The 16,704-nt window shown below is 47.7% G+C and overlaps 1 protein-coding gene across 2 annotated transcripts in view; it reads left to right on the forward strand.

Annotated features, from left to right (window-relative positions):
* Window positions 1-16,704, forward strand: part of GRIP1 (glutamate receptor interacting protein 1) — a 1,760,673-nt gene that overhangs the window by 315,856 nt on the left and 1,428,113 nt on the right. The gene's annotated exons all lie outside the window — the stretch shown is intronic.

Below are 16,704 nucleotides of genomic sequence, written 5' to 3' on the forward strand. Positions count from 1 at the left end.
CTGTGTCTCTGCGTGGGCAGCAGAGCTGTGGCTCTGCCTGGGCCCATCCCGGGCAGCAGCGCTGTGTCTCTGCCTGGGCCCAGCCTGGGCAGCAGAGCTGTGTCTCTGCCTGGGCCCATCCCGGGCAGCAGCGCTGTGTCTCTGCCTGGGCCCATCCCGGGCAGCAGCGCTGTGTCTCTGCCTGGGCCCATCCCTGGCAGCAGCGCTGCCTCTGCCTGGGCCCATCCCGGGCAGCAGCGCTGTGTCTCTGCCTGGGCCCATCCCGGGCAGCAGCGCTGTGCCTCTGCCTGGGCCCAGCCTAGGCAGCAGCGCTGTGCCTCTGCCTCGAAACAGCATGAGGAGTAGAAATGCCCCACTGCCTGGTGTAAGTAACTGCAGCAGGGCGTCCCTCCGCCCAGGCAATACAAACACATCTGAAATAGTAGTTTTTCCCCTATGGTTTGCGTTGCTGAACCTGCAACCCGTACTATGAGATCAGAGTTTCTAACCGGCAAAGTGCATGTGTTTTCCTCCTGTTACAACGCCAAAAAAACATCAATTGTTTCAACGATTGCAACTTCTTAGCATTCCAAGGCGCCGATGGAAAGTGTCCCACGTGTAAAGGGGGTCTGGCGCCCTTTGGAACAGTGGCTGTGTGTGTTTCTGTAGTATTTAAACAGCAGTGTGGTGGTGTGATGTCTGGTGTGTACATCTGTGCTGGTGTTTGGGTGCACGGAGGCGGGTGCACCTGTTGCATGGCAGATGGTTTGCATGGAGGCAGCTTGGGAAAGAGTAGAAGCAGGAGTGCCTCCTTGCTGGAATGAAGAGCTACTCGGCCTCGATGCTTCCACCTGCACCAGCGTGGGATAGGAGGCTGTGGGCTGCGACCTCTGGCTCGCAGTACCGGCTGCCACCTGTAGGGGCGGTGACGAGCAGTGTGACCGAGGCCTAGAACCTGAGAGGCATTGATCAGTGTACAAAGAGCCCGGACAGGCTGCGTTAAGTTACCATCCAAGCATAAACGCTCACTGACTGGCCTGTGCACACTGCACACCATGTCGACAAGAGTCCAATCTCATTCGCTGCGACTAGTGCTCATTTTGAGGCTAGAGACGTGCTCAGAAACCTAAAAGTACTTGAACCAGCGAAGGGTTGTGAAAGGCGTGGAAAGGCCTCCTTGCTCCCCATGAATATTTCTGCACCCTTCATATTCGCTAGCCTCTCCCCTGTACATGGTTTGTTAGCATTGTCGGTCTGTTGTCTTTCGTTATATGTGCGCACTGATGCCTGCGGGCTACGGCGCGTTGTAAGCGCAACATAACATAACACTGAGAAAGCAACTAGAGGCAGGCAAGCCTATGAAAGGCCTACTTCAGTATAATGGCAGGCTCTGAGAGGCTGGCCCTCACGAAAGGGAGGTGGTGCTCAACTATATGCAGAAAACGTCGCCTTAGAGCGTCATTATGCACTTGTATAAACAGTAGCACTCGCCCAGAGTCACCCGTCCTTTCTAATTAAGTAATCTTTCATTACACGCTTAATACCAGAGACCAGTCTCTAAGTGCGGGACTGGGATTCGAACCTATGATGCGCTGCGTTACCCCTTAGCGATCCTCCCTCCCTCCCTGCTGTGGAAATCCCAGTGCTCCCCCCAGACTGTGCTGCATGGGTATGGATCCTGATGGCGAGCACTTCATCACATGCACAGGGGCTTGCCGGTCATTTGCGGGCATGGCCATTGGTTCGTCCAGGGCAATGCGTGGTTGCCAATGTGCATTCCGATGTCAACCGCATGTGAAAAATAGGACGCCTCTGCCCAGAGATTGCAGCACTGGAGGTCTACCGGGACTTCTTCCCCACATCGTAAGAGGCTCCACCCAAAGCATGTAATAACGATGAATCGCAACTTTGTGTGGTGCCACAGCCGAGTCCACAAAACCATTGCCCCAAATATATGTGGAGTATGTCAAACTGATGGGTAGGAAAAACTATCCAACATTTGACCAAAGAAAGTAAGCGTGATGATTTTGAAGGGATAACCGATTAACGAACGAACGAACGAACGAACGAACGAATGATATGGCATAAACAGTTGTCTGGTCAGAAACTGGGACGCGGGTCTCTTCAACATTTTAGCACTGCATTCAGTGCTTAGCTACTCTCCTCCCCCACAATGCATGCATGGGATTTATAAAGCACAAATTTAGCTGCGAAGTAACCAGAATCTATATCATCCTTGAGGCGTATCCTTTTACACAACACTGTGAAAGTCATCTCCTCCTTCAAATATTCGAGTTCTGTAGGCGATGCAACTGGTTTGCTTAGTCACCCCGAGTGGGACGGGTTTTCACAGACGTGGGTCCCGTGCCTGCTGGGACTAGAGACCCAAGCTACTCCTCACTGATGAGGCCCAACAAGGCCGAAACATGGCTGAAGACGCTTGTGATCTTGTGTAGAATGGATGTGACCTAGCAGTGCGGGGTGGACTGCCCCCTTTGGGGGTGGGACCAAGCCTGATTTGCATATGGTCTTTCCCCTTTCTCTAATGTCTTGGCAGGCCGAAGAACGATGGTCTGGGGGATTGCCCAGAACAATGCCAGAGGTTAAAATCAGGTCTAAACCTTCTAGTCATCAATCACCCCTCTTGTCTTGGCGATGGGACTGTACATATCTTTGATATTCAGTTACCAATTCAACACCTGCCACTATGGCATATATATTTGTGGAGCACTGTGGCCTACAATTAGTTATTGTAGTGGTCTTCAAACTGTGAGGCTGACCTCCTTGGACAAGCTCAAAGGATGTCCTGGACGGTATGGGTCGCTTAAAATATTGATTACGCCGGTGAATCCATTTAATAGAAATATGAGCAGTTATAGCTTGATGGGGGGGGGGCTAGCAGAAAGAATATTTTTTCTCAAGGAGTTATGAGGGGTAGAATCGGTTTTAAAAAGTTTGAATACCAATGAGTTATTGTGTCAGGTTGACGTACTCACAGACACTTTACGTTACAACAGAAAATAGCAGGAGTCTTACTGACGCCAGGATAGTTCCGGACCTAACTGGTACAGCCTTCTGTTTTGGGCCACCCTTCACTGGTTATATAGTGTCTACTTGTGTAGTGAGTTCGCCTGAGGTGTTAGCCTTGTCTTGGGGACACCGGCTGCCACATAGACCTTTCTAGCCTCTTTTCTTCCTCACTCTCCATACTTATGCTCTTTCTTCTCTTTCCATGATAACCGCAGTGCCATTGGATGGCTTCCATAATTTCTCTCACTTGAGAGGGGATTTCTAGCTGCTGCAATAGGGTCAAAGCCCATCCTGTTACAGCTGAGGTCTTCTAGTTGATAGGCGTTGCTCGACTGTGGTCATGTTTCCCCTTATTTTGGTAACATCTTGCAAGAGCTCTTGGGTCAGGCTACCATTCGGGTGCCACTTGACGTTAGTTTCCTAGCAGCAGCAGCTGGCCCTCTGCTGATACTGAATCCATTTGCTGTGTACTCTTTGCCATACTTGTGTTCTGATCGGCTTGTGTTTTGCTGGTGAACGTAAGTCACTTGGAGAGACTCCGATAATCCGTTTTGGGGGTCACCTTGTGCCCACTGGAATCTATCACCACCCAGGTGCCTAGCATCAAGAGGGGGCAAGTGGCGCAGATAATGCAGGGTTTCCTGCGGGAATCACCCCACTGACCCCATTTATTCTGTGCCACCTCACCTGAGGGACACTCACCTACCATACTGGACTTGGGTCATCTACTGCACACCTACCATACTGGACGTGGGTCATATACAAGGCGTGGCTATACCACAGCGCTGATTCACACCTGACCGGAGTCCCCAAATGTGGCAGGCTGTAGCTGCCAACTGACCCCATGCCCCATGTCATGAGTCACCTTAAAGCCAGTCCTGGATTTTTTGGGCCAACAGAACCCAGATTTCTGGTCATTATGACTCTGGCCTGGAAGGCACAGGTGGAGGACTGGCTCCTGGGACCCTCTTGACAATGGCACTGGTGGAACGCTATGCTCTGTAACTGGGTGCTTGGGGCCATTCCGCTCCCACTGGTTCTCGGTTTCTTTTCCGCAGAGATCTTCTTCACCGGAGTGATTGGTGACCACCAGATTAGGTTGCGCCACTGGCTTTATCGGCAGTCTGTTGATCGCTGCATTGGTCTTCTCGTCGGTATTCCAGAATGCCATCTGCTAGTCTGGCACATGATCCCCCAGACATAGCCAGCGTCTGCCCACGCTCCTCGAATATTATAGTGATTTTCATAACAGGATCAGCTCTTGTTTAATTAAACACGCGTTTTGAGGACGAAGTGGGCTAGTTTTCTGGCTCATAAATTTGAAGATTTTGAATGGTGTAACGAACAAAAGCGCCTAGAATAATTTTTGAAATCGCAAACAGTGGAAGAATTAACTATCTTCATACCCAGAGCTGTCCAGAAAGAGTTGTGCAGTTAACTGTGTAGAGGAAGAGCAAAGTAGCCCCACTCCACCTGCCCCGCCTACATTACCTGAGACGTATGTGATGTATACTGAACAGTTAAACCAGCAAAGAGAAGAGCGTGGGCTATGTGCAGTACCCATAAGAATACCTATATATGGGAGCTAAAGTACCCATTGAGGAAACCATACTTGCATCGAAGATATTATGATGGCCATTTGAACGAGATTCCTGAAGAAGCAAAGGAACTGAATGACCAGGATGAATGGTGACGTCATACAAAGCTAAATCGACACCCATATAGAAAGATAAGCAGACCAGAGAGGCAGACGATTTATAAAAAACAAAGAAATACCAAGGCTAAGTGAGTTCTTGGGATCAAGATGAAGATACTTATGCCATAAGCTTGATAAAGATATTTAGTTAGTTTAAACATGTACAGATGCAATGTAACGCAAGCAGCAAAGCAATCATGAAGCTAGCCACATGCTTAAATAGATTAGACCGCGGCAAGCGCCAACATATACCTATATACCTCATAGATACATATGGATGAAGTAAAGAATGAATGTTTCCACTACGTATAAAGCAGTACTGAACAAACGAGGAAGGCCTCATTCAGTATTGCAGTTGAGAAAAGCAATTGAATTAAACAGAATAAAAGCTCAGCTAAGGAGTTGACTGAGCCAAGAAAGCCAAGGTCTTATCAAATTGAAGTTGGCTGACATTAGATACAATTAACGTGAAAGAACAGAAGCTCCTGTTCAAGAAGGTCAAACAGAAACAAAAGACGTCAGAGGACTATTGAAGAATAAAATCAAATACACAAAAAGACTCAATTCATGGTGTCCAGTCACGTGATGTAAGAAAGTTGGATGGATGAGATGATCACACCTATGCACGGAAGCCGGATAGTACCCATACTCCTTAAAAAGTCTCAGGGAACAGTACAGACTCAAGGCCAACTTCAAAGTACTAATTGACACTGGACCATCGAGGTGATGATGGATCACATTTTTAATTGTTGGGAAGCTGGTATCAAGACAAGCTTACCCGCACCTGGTTGTTCGGCCTGCGTGCTGCTCACGTAGGGTGAAAACTGACGGGGTTTAGTAACCAACCAATTGTAGGGGACTTCGTAGTTGGGGGTCCTATAGTTTGTGTAGCCAATGGGACGTCGTACATTTAGTGACATTCATAGTGACCATTTTGAAGGGAGGGCTTAGTTGCCCCACCTGATAACTATCCAATTATTTCTCTCTGTTACTCAATACAGATATAGAACCTATGCTTAGTTATTCACTTAGAACCAATCCCGCTTCCCGATAAGTTTCTGTAGTTTGCCACGTAGGATGACGTTGGTAATGACGCAGGTCAACACGTCAGCTATGACCAATTATTGGTATAAGAACCCACCTTTTTTATGAAGTAGTTAGAGTCAGAGTATCGAGCGATTGCTGATGTTCGTTGTACTCCCTGTTTTAAGACTTGCATTAAAATAGACAAACGTTTGCCAAACTATTTGTGTTGTCTTGATTATTGATGTTGGATTACAATCTGCATCCCCATCTTTCTCCAGGGTACCGCTACTCATCTTAAAGGGCTTGAAGCCTCCAGTTCTCCTGCATTCCAGAATTCACATGTCAGGTTTATTCAACATATGTTTTATGGTAATAAAAAAGTCACATTTTTTGTCACCCTTTAATTTTGCTAAAAATACACAAAATCATCTATTAGCCTTCAGTTTCCATTCCGTACCCCAAATCATTTTACAAATTCTGTAATTTTCGACTGTTTCAAATTACTTAATAGTTAAAAGTGCATGATTCCTTACGATCAACCACTGGACTGGACCGCCCTGAAGAATGCTGCTATACAGTCTCCTAATCCCCAACTGAAACATTGTATCAAACAGTGTTTCAGACTGTTTCAGCGTCCATTGTAACAAAGTGGATCCTGCCTCGCCCACTCACTGGGGGAGAACTAGAATGGGAATTGGAGCAAGAAAGATTACATTTTGTTTTCTGAATACCCCCTGTGACGAATCGGCTTCCGGAGCACCCGTGGTCCAGGGATGAATACCGGTTTCTAAGCCATCAATCAGCCCCACACCTCTAGTACACCAGAAGGGATCCTAACAGATTGGAATAACAATCTAACTATAAACGTCCTTGTCCAATTTTGCTAATGTGGACAGAATGGCAGGCTTATTGCCGAAAGGTCGTGGATCGTTGGTTAGTTGCAACACAGCGAAAATACAATTACCCAATGATAAAAGGGACTGTCCAGTCAAGATTGTATAAAAATATCTACTTTATTATTACTACTACAGACCGTTCTAGCACACTACAGATACGTATAAGAAATATGTTTCTTGGCTTCAGCACAAAGGGAGCAATAGTTCTATGTTCCTCTTGGAAGGTCCAGTCGGACAGAACCACAATGTACATTGTGCTGTAGATATTCTGGGTGCTCGACAGGGTACATTTGGCTTCAGAGCACTTTGCAGGCTTCTGTGACAGAGTTCAAGACGGGTGTCAGCTGCGGGGTATCAGTCGGCAAGACGGTTCGGCGAGTGGATGAATGGCTGCAGGCTGGCCTACACAGCGGCTTGGGGTCAGGAATTGTTTTCTCAGGGCTGATCGGTTGTTCTGAAGCACTGGTCGAGATGGCTCGGATGTCTTTTAGGTAACAGCGGCTTGACAACGGTCAGCCTTGCCGTCGGTTGCAGATCGAGGAAAATGTCCTTAAAGGCAGACATCGGTAGATGCTCGTCGAGGCACTTCTCTCAGCTTCTTCAATGGGCTTGTGTTGTCCTTTAAGGTGGATGACCCACAGTCGTGGGGTGTTTTGCAGTCAGCAGCTGCCTTGTCATTGGTTGTAGGTTCAGAGAAGCTTCCTGCAGTGCTTAACAAGGCACACTGTGTGCTGACTGGGTACCGGTGCTGGAGCGGCTGGAGAGTCCTCTGAGTTTTGTTGCTCCCTCTGTTGCCTGAGACAAGTTTAGGGCAGGGATCTTGATTCCCTCTTTGGATTGCCTGGCCTTTCTTCACTGGCGGAAGATGTAAGGCAGATGGTACCTTCAGCCAGTGTCCATGATCAAGTTCTTCTTTGTTACTTCAAGTGAAATCTTTAAATGATCTACTTAAACAGGGTCTCCAGCTCTCGTTTAAAGCCTAGTGGGCTACAGCGATTGGTGTAGGCTAAGCCTACCTTAATGAACCAATCCTGGGGTCCCTACCAACAATTTCCTCTATGCGTGGGATCATAAGCAGAGTGCTTTGCAACAGGAAAGGTAAGGAGTTGAAAACAGGAACAAGGTGTGCCCCAGAACTAAAATGGCAGAATCCTTCTTTGAGCAGACAGAGCTCTGGCTCGCTCCCTTGTGGCACCAAGTCCCACCCATCTTCTTGTCTGTTGTGTTCAAAGTCTCTGGTTAATGGTCCTCTCTATGGGTTCCCTGATAAAGCGGCAAGTCTCCCTTGAGACCAGACTCTCTGGCTCCTGCAAACCACTTTCTCATGCCTAATGAATAGGGTCCCCTTAGTGGGGTGGCGTACTGTAGGCAGGAGTCCCAGACATGACCGCTCACTGTCATTGATAGTGAGGGGGGAGCTGGCTTCAGATTGACAGTTACATATGAAAGGTTGTTGGGTTTCCTGTCTCCTTTGTTAACCTCTGCAGCAAGGCCCCATGTGGGCCTGTTTAAAGTACCCTCTATTGGTACGTTAATCACTGCCACTAGGTGCAGGGCCTACCAAAAGAGCCAGGGGGATCCATGGACCCTTTGTTAGTTAATCAGGTTGAACATGGCAGGGGAAGGTTGGTCCACCCCATTCATGGGATGACATAGTGCCCTCCTGGCTGTACCATTCCAACTAAATTACAGGGCGGACTGTGCCTGTAGGCTGTGTCCACCCAGAGTACACAGGTCTATGTTTGTTGTGCGGTGAGCATAGGAAAATGTGTGGATTAGCCCCATACATTTTCTTGCGGTTGGTCTACCATAATTCCATTTCATTAAACATTTCAAGATGCTCAGGCGAGCACAAACCACAAATTCCCCACACCTTCCCTTTTGTTTCTGAACAATAAAAACACAGCTCATCCCCACTCGACTATATAGAGGTGGCCTTGAAACGACGCGCTGTATCACATCTGGCACACTGATTCAGGAACGGCTTCCACTTTGTTAAATAAATGCATTTTCTCTACATAAATCACTGTAAAATGCATTCAAATCTACATCTGTTTGCCAGACCAGGGATCGAGTGACGGAATGTATATAGCAGAAAAAAACTGAAATGACTCTAGGCGCTGCCTCAGTAAAGATGTGGGTTTAGAGAGGGTTCAAGGTTTAATCAAGAAAGGAGGGAACCAGAGTAATTTCCCCAAACAGATGAACCTTCACAGCTTTTTGAAAGGTGGTCTAGGGAGGTGCTACTGGTAGCTGGTTCTGGGCTTTGCAGCTCCAGATGGCGAAACATCCACCCACCTTCCTTGCCCGCTTATAAGCTGGATATACAGCCTGCTTCCTTGGTGCTGTCCGAGTCGCCCGTCTGGCGCGTATGTGTGGAACAGATGTGCCTGATCTTCTGGACCACCATTGGTCAGGCATCTAATAATCAAAGTCCTTGAGCGCAGTTCTTTCATGCACTGGTGGCCAGTAAAGTGTTCCTCTAGCCTCAGTGTGAGGCCCATGGACAGTAAAACTGCTGCCTTCCCCCTACTGGTCAGTTTGGCCACCAGTGGATTATCTGTGCTGCCCTGGAAGGTGCTTGGAGTGCAGATGGGCGTGGACTTCTATTGGGCAGTTTCCTTCTGGGATGTAGGGAAGTCTTCACCTCTCTTTGCATAGAGTGATCTAGGCCCTCATCGATTGCTCTCCCCGTGCATTCAGCGGCATGTGTCAGAGTAATTCCCAGACTCGCACCCTTCTCGTGGTGATGGATCAGTTTGCTTGCTAAGGATGGGATGCTGGCACGCTCCTGGGATCCCGGGGGCGAAAGGGAATTACCCAGGTTCTCGAAGTACTTACTTGAATCCGTATCTGGATTGAGCTCAGGCATTGGTCAGAACATCCCTTCTTCATAAGTGAAGCATAAAGCCGAGCGTCATCAGTGTATTCGTGTTAGACCAGATAGATCGGAGGGGTCATATAGACCTTGAATTCAGACCCCTGGGGGACACAAATAAGACCTGCACCCATTACCTTAGAAAATCTGCTAAGAGTACAACTCTGGCCCAGGGACGTTCTCTTGTGCACCCCGACTCTGGAACCGTCCACGGGGGATCTAGGACTATTCTAAGATCCCTGAAGACCCGGCACCAACAACAAATTGAACATTATTCGTGCGCTGCCTAATACAGATTCATTTCTTTTTGGGCAGAAGTGTGTATTCTGTGTAAAGCATGGAGATGACATTTGAGAGGTACGATGAGGCCTAATAAAGGACTATTGATGTGGGGAATTGTATTATTTGGATCTATATTTTAATGTCTACATCGGAATCCAGCTTTTCAAAATTGGATCTTTGATAGTCTATTATTATGATGAAATGCTAAATTATGTCTACTTTTTCTTTTGGTTTGCTATTGCACTGCATTGTATCACATTGTGTTTGTTTTAAAAACTATATATACATTAAAAAAATATTGGTTTCTTATTTTTTAGGCATGATATGTATGATAGGTTATTTATACGTTTCTAAGCTCAGAGCCGGGGATCGGACCCGTGTTGCTCCGTGTCGTCTTGCTTCTAAGGCGAGCACGTTGCCCCTGAGCTATCCGCCCGAGGCTGCAACAAGATACCTCCTCAGTGGTGAACATTGTGCTCTAAAACGGGTTAAGTGGGAATTTGTAAAGCACTAAATCGCACTGGGTGTGCTGTTGAGTAGTGCGTTGCCACACTGAACTGTGTTTCTGGAAGACTATACCCTGACATTGTACACATAAAGACTTTACAGTTTAATACAATATTAAGAGACGGCCATAAAACTCTCCAGTAAATTTAGGTGTAGGCTACAGACGGAAGCTACATGCACGTTTCTGGTGTAACAATGTGGAGCTAAACCTGTGGGTAGTGTTGTTTGCTTGAGGGTTTGAAATGGCGCATAACACCGGTGGGAAGTTTGGCGATGTTTGCGTAAGCAGAGTACGAAGTCTGTAAGTGGTTGTGTGCTAAGTCTCCTTTCTTCACTTGGGACCGTAAAATAATTCCGATTCTAAGAAAGAGATTGTATAAGGTTAACCGTATCCTGGTCCATCACGCAGACCGAAATGGAGATTGGATAAGTAGGCACTAAAACCAGCTCCTGGGTACTGTGAAGGCATCATGAATGAGACTCTGAGAACTCACTGAGAACTCACTGAACGTTTAGGCTACAAACCTTTATTGAAATATTGAAATAAAGAAGGTTGGAAAAAGGCCTAGCTTGCCCTAAGCTCTTCTGTCTTGGTTATCTTTCACCAGTCTCATAGAATTCAACGCCTTACTTTCAAATCACACGAGGTTTCCTTTTAGAACAAATCACAAGCTTCTTTGTGGTGCTTTGAAGGGCTTTTCCATAGAGGGGTGCACTCAGTCTAGGCACAGTTGTAGGACCACACGGTCCACCCGTTATAGGTCACGCGACCGATACTCCTTACTTGCTTTACCACCGTTCTCTTGTTGCACTTGCACTTTCACACACTCTCATGGCTCCTGCCAATGCTCGCACAGTTCCGTTATGGCTCTTGCCAACGCTTGTACTCCTAATCCGCACAGTTCCTTTTACTCGTGTGATTCCACAAAGCAACTTTCTTTCACAACAGTATTCCCCCGTGCTTGCTTTCATGTAAATTGGTATTCAATATTCTTCTTTTCAGCAAAATGCTGGCTTTCCTTTAAAGCGGTATTCAATATACTTGTTTTCATTCAAATGCTTGCTTTCATTTAAATCAGCGTTTTCATTCACTTTCTTATACATCTTACATGCTCGTTTGACGTTCCGGTGTCCCCATTATCTAGACCAACTCCCTAGTCGGTGCTTATGGCATTCCGTGAGGCTTCCTGTTGTCACAAACTCTCTCTCTCTTTCTCTCTCATGCAGCTCCTTGTGTAGTCTCTGCAGCAGTTCTCTGTGACTTTGCTCCACCAGAAATGCGTATCTTACAGCGCCGGCCTCGCTCTGCAGCTTCTCCTGCTTACGCCGATTCCACTTCTGCACTCTGCCACTGGCGTCCAGCCTCCTTCAGCCGCGCTTCCTGCTGCATACACTCTGCATCTTCTCTGGTCCCTCGAGCACTCAGTCTGCCACGCAATCTTCCCAGAGAGGTCTGCTTTCACACAGCAGTCCCGCAACCGCTTCCACAGCTCACTCCATGTTCTTCCATCTTCCTGGTTTTAAACCTCCCGCTAAGCTGGTTGGTCAGAAAAAGACTAGATCGCTAATTGCTAGTTTGGGAGTTCTGTATTACTCTTAGTTGCCTCATCCTCGTCCCAGTACCTAACTGTTGTTTGTTTGGCTATGTATCAATAAAGAGAGGCTGTGTGTCTCTAGTTGGTCTCTTCCTCGTCCCAGTATATAACTGGTGTGTTTTAGGGAATGATTTGTAAGAAAAGTATGGAAGGGATCGACAACAGCCTATAAATGCTTGGGGGATACTGGGTGCATGCTGAAAGAGGAATGGGGGGATACCATGCCTGACCTAAGGGTGCCTCTCGCCCACTCCCCAAGTCTCCTCCACCCAGGTGATCCTACCTTGCATATCTATCCCCAGGGACCTGATCCGATAGCATTTCCCGGGAGGAGGATATCCGGGGAAAAGTGAGGATGACCTTGGATTCCTCACAGTACCCAGCACTAACCAGTGACCAGGAGCTACAACCGGAGAACCTGGAGCTGGTACATAGCGTTCCGCAAATCTATCTTCCACAATAGATGCAAACGCATCATTTTGTCCCTTATTTACAATCCAACACGCTTTAAAATGTCCTACAAATGTGCCCTGAGGTTTAGTTATAGTTTGTTCCAAATAACCTGAGCTAAATTCATATAGGTGTGTTTGTTCGGCATCCGTTGACCTGGGGAGCCAAGAGTGACTCCTGGTAGCTGTTGGTGCCAAGCTAACCATGGTCTTCCAGTCTAACAAGCAGGAGCTAAATAGCTCCCAGCTCCCTTCAATTTGAAACCCTGTCCCACTGAGGTGTGGGACGGAGGGAGGGCTAGGACCTGTGATCAGCTTAGGAGAGTGGGCAGGACCTGACGAAGGCTTGGCCATTGGCTGGAAGGTGGTTCGCCCGTGTTTCCATACATGGGAGGCCTTGCCTAGAAAGCGGCCTAACCGTCACTCTTCTGACATCAAGCAGTGCATCACTGTCCCACTCTGCTGGGACCTCAAGGCTGAGTGGCTTTTGCCGAATGGCTGTATACCACAGCAGGTGCCCCTTTGGGTAGTTTGCATCTTTGTGGTGAAGTAAGACCCTCGTCCGAGGGAGCCGGCGGGCAGGAGGGGAGAGTGGACACTCAATGCAAACTTGCATCAGAATATATATCCATATTTAAGCAAATGAAGGCATGGCATTTCACTTCTAAAGTTAAACCTGTAGCCAGGCCGAGCTCACCAGTAGCACTCAGAATGGCCAACTGTTGGTTGGCGTGTGCTTGGCAAGATGTATAACACAACAAAGTACAATCTCTAACATCTGTTTTGAAATGGCAGAAAAATGACCCCAAAAAATAGTGTTATCTTTAATGCTGCAGTTTTTCAACTGACATCCTCTTCAATTGGCAGAAACACCAATCGCATAGAGAACTGTATTCATGACATTCTAAGCGAACATTGGCAAAGCCAACAGTTTTGCTTTTTGTGTAGGCGTGGGAAATGCTTTTGCCAGGCACTGCCATAGTGGTATTAACTGGCCATGAATGGTAGCAACTGCAAAATGATGCGAGTACCTTGGCGTATAATAGCAGTGCCTTGCAAAGACCTAATACTTATACACAAGCCAAAACGGCTGACTTTGCCAGTGCGTGTTTTAACACTACTTCAGTGCAGGATATTCACGATGCTTAGAAGTAGAGCGGCTGAAGGCAGACTTGGGTCAGACATTTTTATCAGACCAGAAGCACGTATACAGCTCCAATAGAGACTTGCTTTGAAAAACCACTGGCAGGCACTTTGATTGCAAAGTTTGATGGTAAGGCTTGACTAAAGCGAGTTCGAAGAGATCCCAGGAGGATGTGCTTTGGGTAGGGAGGAAGAGGAACTGGGTGGGAATGGCCATATGGATTAGCATGGCCATGGGCAGTCAAGGGGTGGATAAATAACCAAATAACACCTGCAAGCTTTGTGACCCTCTTCATATGACATTTCTTCCTAAATGTACTCTAATGCAATAGTTTTGGCTTATAGGTGGCGCTTTACTGCCACCTATCAGCCACAACTAAAAAGGTGCCTGTAAACGCGTGCTACCTCTCTTACTGAAAGCTGCATAACTTTCCCAGGAGCATCGCTCAGTGGCAACATGTTCGCCTTGGAAGCAAGACAACACGAAGCAACACAGGTTCGAGCCCCCGGTCGCGCTTAGAAACCTCTGGGTATTTAAGTGCGTTATAAATACACAACTAAGACAAAAAAAACAATTATGCGACTAAAAAACAAAAAACACACACAATTCCTGTAACAGCAGCTCGATGTCCACGGGCTGTGTGAGCGCTTTAAAAATGCAAATAAATAAATAACTTGATGCAGTTCTGATAATTAGGGTAGGTGCGAGCCCTTTGGGTGTACCTGTCTATCCCCCCTCCCGTCCCCAGCCCCCCCCTCCCTGCTACATACACACATTGAGGCAGTACTGCTCAGTGAACAGAGCCTTGTACTGTAAATCTACAGCTCAGCCTATTGGCTTTATCGATGCTTCAATGTGTCCTCAATGGGTGGAAACGGACTAACGTCGAGGATGGCTCTCCCAGCGGGGCGCTTCTTCTCGTGTCGGAAGAGCCATTATTTGACTTGGGTAGGCCAATTTCGGGCGATCCGCCACAAATTGATAAATTGTCAAGCGAAGCACATGTCGCAGACTCCGGCTCGGCTGCCCCCACAGCGGGCCGGTCCGTGTCCGAGTGAAGGTCCAGCTATCGTCGCGGGTCTCCTATTTGCACCCGTGTTAATTAGCGTGCAGCGTTGCAGCGTCTGTAAATTACCCGCGTACATTTCACAGCTGTTGGGATTAGCACAGCCCAGGGGCCTGTTAATTCCTCTGCCTCCCGTATCAATTCTTTGTGCGTTGCAGGCGATCAGCCTTTAATCCATAAAATCGAGCCTCCGGACAGATTGACGGATCCTGGGAGGGCGATTGCGGCTGCGAACGCCCTTTACACGTTGAGTTTTCCCCTGATCTGCCGCGCCGTTGCGGTCCTCGGGCCGCCCCCCACCCCTCCTTCTGCAGCTGGGAAATAATTACTTTGACCTCACTGTTACCTCTTACCTGATCAGGTTTACAATTAGCTCAGGATACTGCTTTTAACACAAATAAACTGGATGTGTTTGCCTCAGGACCGGCAAAAACCAGCTCGAATTAGATTCAAATATACGTGAACAATGCACACATACAAACATGCCCCATTCCTATTGGGACATGGTAATCCTATCCAGTTTTTTCTTTGCATTGTGGGACGTGTAGTCCTGGTTTTATAATGGAGAAATCCAGAACTGCAAATCCCAGAATGCAAAGTAAAAGTAAAATGGGATTGTCTCTGGTATCATCTACCAAAAGAAATGGGGCGTGTGTGCATGCATTACAGTCTTGGTTTAAATTTGGTGCATCTGCCTTGAACTTTTGACCGCTTGTTCGGTTTGTACTTGATAGGATATGATATTTTATTTGTATCGCGCTTGTACACAAGTGTTTCAGAGTGCGGCGAGGCAAGGGAGTGGGTGACTCATCCGTAATGCCCAGCTTGGCACCAAGCCGCCCATTATGGAGAGGCCATCATCTCGCTATCTCACTTGCTCTTTCTCGCCCAATGGCCCTTGCATGGTTGAGGCATGCAGATGTCGCAGCCAGGCGTGGCCCGTTGGGCCTGCTATCTGGCTCGCTGGTGAGATGGGGCACACCCGGGCACCCTCCTCTCATTGTGGCCGATTTGGAAGCATCAAGGCATTCGTTTACCAGAGGCCGGACGGGCACGATATCTGCATGCCCGTGTCTCTGCAACCTTACACTTCCTGGTTCCTGCCGCGGCGCTCAGCGGGATCCTTCCTAGAGAAGGAGCAGCACGGGGACCAGGCAAAATTTATTAAGAAACCAGTTTTCTCTATATGTGTGTGCTGCCTGTCAGAGTCTGTGTTTGAGGGTGAGCGGTACGGGATTCTGTCAGCTTGAGTATGTGTATGAGTGCGTGTGTGAGCATGTGTTTGTGAGTGTGTGTGTGTAAGTGTGCAAGCATGTCTGTGTGTTTGCATGGGTGTACTGGGTACTAAGGCAAAGTAGATTTGTATATTTATGGGCACCAGTGTCCTTAAGATTTTTTAAAGTGGTGATGCTGATAAATTGAGGACACACGTGTCATGATCCTGATTTAAAGTGGCCTCAAGCCCAGGGATCGTATCTCTCCAGCTCTGAAATCTCTCCACTGGCTCCCAGTGGATGCAAGAATTAAATTCAAAACCCTCTGCATTGTCCACAAGGCTTTCTGGGGCCTGGGTCCAAAATACCTTCAGCTATCCCTCCGCAAATACCTCCCCTCTCGAGATCTTCACTCCTCTACCTCCAACTCACTCAGGGTCAGTCGTTTTTCAAAGAAACGAGCTGGGGTTAGATTTCTGTCTTCGGCTGGTGCCTCCCTCTGGAACAGCCTCTCTGCCACTCTAAAACTTGAGGAGAACCATCTCTGGTTCCTGAAGCACCACAAGACCTTCCTCTTTTCTTCTGCCTTCGCTCCCCTTCTCCCCTGCTGATCTGTTCTCTCTTGGCACCGTGCACCTGGCCACCCTCTGTCTTTTGGGCCCAGGTACCTGCTCATCCTGTAACCCTCCCGCATTGCCTCCGGGCCACCCCTTGCACTGGGGTCTGTATCTGTACCCATACAGCCCCCCTTTTTCTTCCTGCACTTATTGGACCTACCCTGTCTGCTGCCTTAAACCTAGCACTTGCAAATTGCTGGCTGCATTAACACTGTTTGTTGCCTTTATTATTTATTTATTATTATTTATCTGTTTCTCCACTGCTTCGCACTTTCCACCTCTCCCCCTTCCATGCACTTTTCCCCTCCCCCCTCTCCCATGCACT

The sequence above is a fragment of the Ambystoma mexicanum genome, chromosome 12, assembly GCF_040938575.1.
Source record: "Ambystoma mexicanum isolate Mex_15411 chromosome 12, UKY_AmexF1_1, whole genome shotgun sequence".
NCBI lineage: Eukaryota > Metazoa > Chordata > Amphibia > Caudata > Ambystomatidae > Ambystoma > Ambystoma mexicanum.